The 5,000-nt window shown below is 47.1% G+C and overlaps 16 non-coding genes and 1 pseudogene across 16 annotated transcripts in view; all 17 read left to right on the top strand.

Annotated features, from left to right (window-relative positions):
• Positions 1 to 104: 104 nt before the first annotated feature.
• LOC146281175 (5S ribosomal RNA) lies at positions 105 to 223 on the top strand. Its single transcript, XR_014765896.1, has one exon. It is a non-coding gene; the product is annotated as a 5S ribosomal RNA (ribosomal RNA).
• Positions 224 to 411: 188 nt separating this feature from the next.
• Positions 412 to 530, top strand: LOC146281174 (5S ribosomal RNA). Its single transcript, XR_014764152.1, has one exon. It is a non-coding gene; the product is annotated as a 5S ribosomal RNA (ribosomal RNA).
• Positions 531 to 704: 174 nt separating this feature from the next.
• Positions 705 to 823, top strand: LOC146281173 (5S ribosomal RNA). The gene has a single exon (XR_014764151.1). It is a non-coding gene; the product is annotated as a 5S ribosomal RNA (ribosomal RNA).
• A 196-nt stretch (positions 824 to 1,019) lies between these two features.
• On the top strand, positions 1,020 to 1,138 carry LOC146281172 (5S ribosomal RNA; annotated as a pseudogene).
• A 182-nt stretch (positions 1,139 to 1,320) lies between these two features.
• LOC146281171 (5S ribosomal RNA) lies at positions 1,321 to 1,439 on the top strand. The gene has a single exon (XR_014764150.1). It is a non-coding gene; the product is annotated as a 5S ribosomal RNA (ribosomal RNA).
• A 178-nt stretch (positions 1,440 to 1,617) lies between these two features.
• Positions 1,618 to 1,736, top strand: LOC146281170 (5S ribosomal RNA). Its single transcript, XR_014764660.1, has one exon. It is a non-coding gene; the product is annotated as a 5S ribosomal RNA (ribosomal RNA).
• Positions 1,737 to 1,922: 186 nt separating this feature from the next.
• Positions 1,923 to 2,041, top strand: LOC146281169 (5S ribosomal RNA). The gene has a single exon (XR_014765298.1). It is a non-coding gene; the product is annotated as a 5S ribosomal RNA (ribosomal RNA).
• Positions 2,042 to 2,213: 172 nt separating this feature from the next.
• LOC146281168 (5S ribosomal RNA) lies at positions 2,214 to 2,332 on the top strand. Its single transcript, XR_014765400.1, has one exon. It is a non-coding gene; the product is annotated as a 5S ribosomal RNA (ribosomal RNA).
• A 188-nt stretch (positions 2,333 to 2,520) lies between these two features.
• Positions 2,521 to 2,639, top strand: LOC146281167 (5S ribosomal RNA). Its single transcript, XR_014764149.1, has one exon. It is a non-coding gene; the product is annotated as a 5S ribosomal RNA (ribosomal RNA).
• A 178-nt stretch (positions 2,640 to 2,817) lies between these two features.
• LOC146281166 (5S ribosomal RNA) lies at positions 2,818 to 2,936 on the top strand. Its single transcript, XR_014764494.1, has one exon. It is a non-coding gene; the product is annotated as a 5S ribosomal RNA (ribosomal RNA).
• A 172-nt stretch (positions 2,937 to 3,108) lies between these two features.
• On the top strand, positions 3,109 to 3,227 carry LOC146281165 (5S ribosomal RNA). Its single transcript, XR_014765442.1, has one exon. It is a non-coding gene; the product is annotated as a 5S ribosomal RNA (ribosomal RNA).
• Positions 3,228 to 3,421: 194 nt separating this feature from the next.
• LOC146281164 (5S ribosomal RNA) lies at positions 3,422 to 3,540 on the top strand. The gene has a single exon (XR_014764148.1). It is a non-coding gene; the product is annotated as a 5S ribosomal RNA (ribosomal RNA).
• A 178-nt stretch (positions 3,541 to 3,718) lies between these two features.
• LOC146281163 (5S ribosomal RNA) lies at positions 3,719 to 3,837 on the top strand. Its single transcript, XR_014764147.1, has one exon. It is a non-coding gene; the product is annotated as a 5S ribosomal RNA (ribosomal RNA).
• A 172-nt stretch (positions 3,838 to 4,009) lies between these two features.
• Positions 4,010 to 4,128, top strand: LOC146281162 (5S ribosomal RNA). The gene has a single exon (XR_014765398.1). It is a non-coding gene; the product is annotated as a 5S ribosomal RNA (ribosomal RNA).
• A 188-nt stretch (positions 4,129 to 4,316) lies between these two features.
• LOC146281161 (5S ribosomal RNA) lies at positions 4,317 to 4,435 on the top strand. Its single transcript, XR_014764146.1, has one exon. It is a non-coding gene; the product is annotated as a 5S ribosomal RNA (ribosomal RNA).
• A 178-nt stretch (positions 4,436 to 4,613) lies between these two features.
• LOC146281160 (5S ribosomal RNA) lies at positions 4,614 to 4,732 on the top strand. The gene has a single exon (XR_014764493.1). It is a non-coding gene; the product is annotated as a 5S ribosomal RNA (ribosomal RNA).
• A 172-nt stretch (positions 4,733 to 4,904) lies between these two features.
• Positions 4,905 to 5,000, top strand: part of LOC146281159 (5S ribosomal RNA) — a 119-nt gene continuing 23 nt past the window's right edge. Inside the window, exon 1 of the ribosomal RNA XR_014765441.1 lies at positions 4,905 to 5,000. This exon is cut by the window's right edge and continues 23 nt beyond it. This is a non-coding gene — a ribosomal RNA (5S ribosomal RNA).

Below are 5,000 nucleotides of genomic sequence, written 5' to 3'. Positions count from 1 at the left end.
GTTTTCATTTTGACACGAGAGAGAGAGAGAGAGAGAGAGACTACCTTGCATTGTCAATTGCTAAATCTGTATATGGATAAGTAACCTATGGTTGTCAACCTATTTCGTACGGCCATACCAGCCTGGCAACGCCCGATCTCGTCTGATCTCGGAAGCTAAGCAGGGTCGGGCCTGGTTAGTACTTGGATGGGAGACCGCCTGGGTATACCAGGTGCTGTATGCTCTTTTGCTCATTCACTTAGAAACTGAAATCTTGCAATATGCACAAGTAGTCCTTCATGAAAGGGGCTGGAAGCTGTTTTCATTTTGACACGAGAGAGAGAGAGAGAGAGAGAGAGAGAGAGAGACCACCTTGCATTGTCAATTGCTAAATCTGTATATGGATAAGTAGCCTATGGTTGTCAACTTATTTCGTACGGCCATACCAGCCTGGCAACGCCCGATCTCGTCTGATCTCGGAAGCTAAGCAGGGTCGGGCCTGGTTAGTACTTGGATGGGAGACCGCCTGGGAATACCAGGTGCTGTATGCTCTTTTGCTCATTCACTTAGAAATTGACATCTTGCAATATGCACAAGTAGTCCTTCATGAAAGGGGCTGGAAGCTGTTTTCATTTTGACATGAGAGAGAGCGAGAGAGAGACTACCTTGCATTGTCAATTGCTAAATTTGTATATGGATAAGTAGCCTATGGTTGTCAACTTATTTCGTACGGCCATACCAGCCTGGCAACGCCCGATCTCGTCTGATCTCGGAAGCTAAGCAGGGTCGGGCCTGGTTAGTACTTGGATGGGAGACCGCCTGGGAATACCAGGTGCTGTATGCTCTGTTGCTCATTCACTTAGAAACTGAAATCTTGCAATATGCACAAGTAGTCCTTCATGAAAGGGGCTGGAAGCTGTTTTCATTTTGACACGAGAGAGAGAGAGAGAGAGAGAGAGAGAGAGAGAGAGAGAGACCACCTTGCATTGTCAATTGCTAAATCTGTATATGGATAAGTAGCCTATGGTTGTCAACTTATTTAGTACGGCCATACCAGCCTGGCAACGCCCGATCTCGTCTGATCTCGGAAGCTAAGCAGGGTCGGGCCTGGTTAGTACTTGGATAGGAGACCGCCTGGGAATACCAGGTGCTGTATGCTCTTTTGCTCATTCACTTAGTAACTGAAATCTTGCAATATGCACAAGTAGTCCTTCATGAAAGGGGCTGGAAGCTGTTTTCATTTTGACACGAGAGAGAGAGAGAGAGAGAGAGAGAGACCACCTTGCATTGTCAATTGCTAAATCTGTATATGGATAAGTAGCCTATGGTTGTCAACTTATTTCGTACGGCCATACCAGCCTGGCAACGCCCGATCTCGTCTGATCTCGGAAGCTAAGCAGGGTCGGGCCTGGTTAGTACTTGGATGGGAGACCGCCTGGGAATACCAGGTGCTGTATGCTCTTTTGCTCATTCACTTAGAAACTGAAATCTTGCAATATGCACAAGTAGTCCTTCATGAAAGGGGCTGGAAGCTGTTTTCATTTTGACACGAGAGAGAGAGAGAGAGAGAGAGACTACCTTGCATTGTCAATTGCTAAATCTGTATATGGATAAGTAGCCTATGGTTGTCAACTTATTTCGTACGGCCATACCATCCTGGCAACGCCCGATCTCGTCTGATCTCGGAAGCTAAGCAGGGTCGGGCCTGGTTAATACTTGGATGGGAGACCGCCTGGGAATACCAGGTGCTGTATGCTCTTTTGCTCATTCACTTAGAAACTGAAATCTTGCAATATGCACAAGTAGTCCTTCATGAAAGGGGCTGGAAGCTGTTTTCATTTTGACACGAGAGAGAGAGAGAGAGAGAGAGAGAGAGAGACCACCTTGCATTGTCAATTGCTAAATCTGTATATGGATAAGTAGCCTATGGTTGTCAACTTATTTAGTACGGCCATACCAGCCTGGCAACGCCCGATCTCGTCTGATCTCGGAAGCTAAGCAGGGTCGGGCCTGGTTAGTACTTGGATGGGAGACCGCCTGGGAATACCAGGTGCTGTATGCTCTTTTGCTCATTCACTTAGAAACTGAAATCTTGCAATATGCACAAGTAGTCCTTCATGAAAGGGGCTGGAAGCTGTTTTCATTTTGACACGAGAGAGAGAGAGAGAGACCACCTTGCATTGTCAATTGCTAAATCTGTATATGGATAAGTAGCCTATGGTTGTCAACTTATTTCGTACGGCCATACCAGCCTGGCAACGCCCGATCTCGTCTGATCTCGGAAGCTAAGCAGGGTCGGGCCTGGTTAGTACTTGGATGGGAGACCGCCTTGGAATACCAGGTGCTGTATGCTCTTTTGCTCATTCACTTAGAAACTGACATCTTGCAATATGCACAAGTAGTCCTTCATGAAAGGGGCTGGAAGCTGTTTTCATTTTGACACGAGAGAGAGAGAGAGAGAGAGAGAGAGAGAGAGACCACCTTGCATTGTCAATTGCTAAATCTGTATATGGATAAGTAGCCTATGGTTGTCAACTTATTTCGTACGGCCATACCAGCCTGGCAACGCCCGATCTCGTCTGATCTCGGAAGCTAAGCAGGGTCGGGCCTGGTTAGTACTTGGATGGGAGACCGCCTGGGAATACCAGGTGCTGTATGCTCTTTTGCTCATTCACTTAGAAACTGACATCTTGCAATATGCACAAGTAGTCCTTCATGAAAGGGGCTGGAAGCTGTTTTCATTTTGACACGAGAGAGAGAGAGAGAGAGAGAGACTACCTTGCATTGTCAATTGCTAAATCTGTATATGGATAAGTAGCCTATGGTTGTCAACTTATTTCGTACAGCCATACCAGCCTGGCAACGCCCGATCTCGTCTGATCTCGGAAGCTAAGCAGGGTCGGGCCTGGTTAGTACTTGGATGGGAGACCGCCTGGGAATACCAGGTGCTGTATGCTCTTTTGCTCATTCACTTAGAAACTGACATCTTGCAATATGCACAAGTAGTCCTTCATGAAAGGGGCTGGAAGCTGTTTTCATTTTGACACGAGACAGAGAGAGAGAGACCACCTTGCATTGTCAATTGCTAAATCTGTATATGGATAAGTAGCCTATGGTTGTCAACTTATTTCGTACGGCCATACCAGCCTGGCAACGCCCGATCTCGCCTGATCTCGGAAGCTAAGCAGGGTCGGGCCTGGTTAGTACTTGGATGGGAGACCGCCTGGGAATACCAGGTGCTGTATGCTCTTTTGCTCATTCACTTAGAAACTGAAATCTTGCAATATGCACAAGTAGTCCTTCATGAAAGGGGCTGGAAGCTGTTTTCATTTTGACACGAGAGAGAGAGAGAGAGAGAGAGAGAGAGAGAGAGAGAGACCACCTTGCATTGTCAATTGCTAAATCTGTATATGGATAAGTAGCCTATGGTTGTCAACTTCTTTCGTACGGCCATACCAGCCTGGCAACGCCCGATCTCGTCTGATCTCGGAAGCTAAGCAGGGTCGGGCCTGGTTAGTACTTGGATGGGAGACCGCCTGGGAATACCAGGTGCTGTATGCTCTTTTGCTCATTCACTTAGAAACTGACATCTTGCAATATGCACAAGTAGTCCTTCATGAAAGGGGCTGGAAGCTGTTTTCATTTTGACACGAGAGAGAGAGAGAGAGAGAGAGACTACCTTGCATTGTCAATTGCTAAATCTGTATATGGATAAGTAGCCTATGGTTGTCAACTTATTTCGTACGGCCATACCAGCCTGGCAACGCCCGATCTCGTCTGATCTCGGAAGCTAAGCAGGGTCGGGCCTGGTTAGTACTTGGATGGGAGACCGCCTGGGAATACCAGGTGCTGTATGCTCTTTTGCTCATTCACTTAGAAACTGAAATCTTGCAATATGCACAAGTAGTCCTTCATGAAAGGGGCTGGAAGCTGTTTTCATTTTGACACGAGAGAGAGAGAGAGAGACCACCTTGCATTGTCAATTGCTAAATCTGTATATGGATAAGTAGCCTATGGTTGTCAACTTATTTCGTACGGCCATACCAGCCTGGCAACGCCCGATCTCGTCTGATCTCGGAAGCTAAGCAGGGTCGGGCCTGGTTAGTACTTGGATGGGAGACCGCCTTGGAATACCAGGTGCTGTATGCTCTTTTGCTCATTCACTTAGAAACTGACATCTTGCAATATGCACAAGTAGTCCTTCATGAAAGGGGCTGGAAGCTGTTTTCATTTTGACACGAGAGAGAGAGAGAGAGAGAGAGAGAGAGAGAGACCACCTTGCATTGTCAATTGCTAAATCTGTATATGGATAAGTAGCCTATGGTTGTCAACTTATTTCGTACGGCCATACCAGCCTGGCAACGCCCGATCTCGTCTGATCTCGGAAGCTAAGCAGGGTCGGGCCTGGTTAGTACTTGGATGGGAGACCGCCTGGGAATACCAGGTGCTGTATGCTCTTTTGCTCATTCACTTAGAAACTGACATCTTGCAATATGCACAAGTAGTCCTTCATGAAAGGGGCTGGAAGCTGTTTTCATTTTGACACGAGAGAGAGAGAGAGAGAGAGAGACTACCTTGCATTGTCAATTGCTAAATCTGTATATGGATAAGTAGCCTATGGTTGTCAACTTATTTCGTACAGCCATACCAGCCTGGCAACGCCCGATCTCGTCTGATCTCGGAAGCTAAGCAGGGTCGGGCCTGGTTAGTACTTGGATGGGAGACCGCCTGGGAATACCAGGTGCTGTATGCTCTTTTGCTCATTCACTTAGAAACTGACATCTTGCAATATGCACAAGTAGTCCTTCATGAAAGGGGCTGGAAGCTGTTTTCATTTTGACACGAGACAGAGAGAGAGAGACCACCTTGCATTGTCAATTGCTAAATCTGTATATGGATAAGTAGCCTATGGTTGTCAACTTATTTCGTACGGCCATACCAGCCTGGCAACGCCCGATCTCGCCTGATCTCGGAAGCTAAGCAGGGTCGGGCCTGGTTAGTACTTGGATGGGAGACCGCCT

This window comes from Hypomesus nipponensis, chromosome 7 (genome assembly GCF_054491055.1).
Source record: "Hypomesus nipponensis isolate SF chromosome 7, ASM5449105v1, whole genome shotgun sequence".
Lineage (NCBI taxonomy): Eukaryota > Metazoa > Chordata > Actinopteri > Osmeriformes > Osmeridae > Hypomesus > Hypomesus nipponensis.
This window is presented reverse-complemented; position numbering and strand designations above follow the sequence as displayed.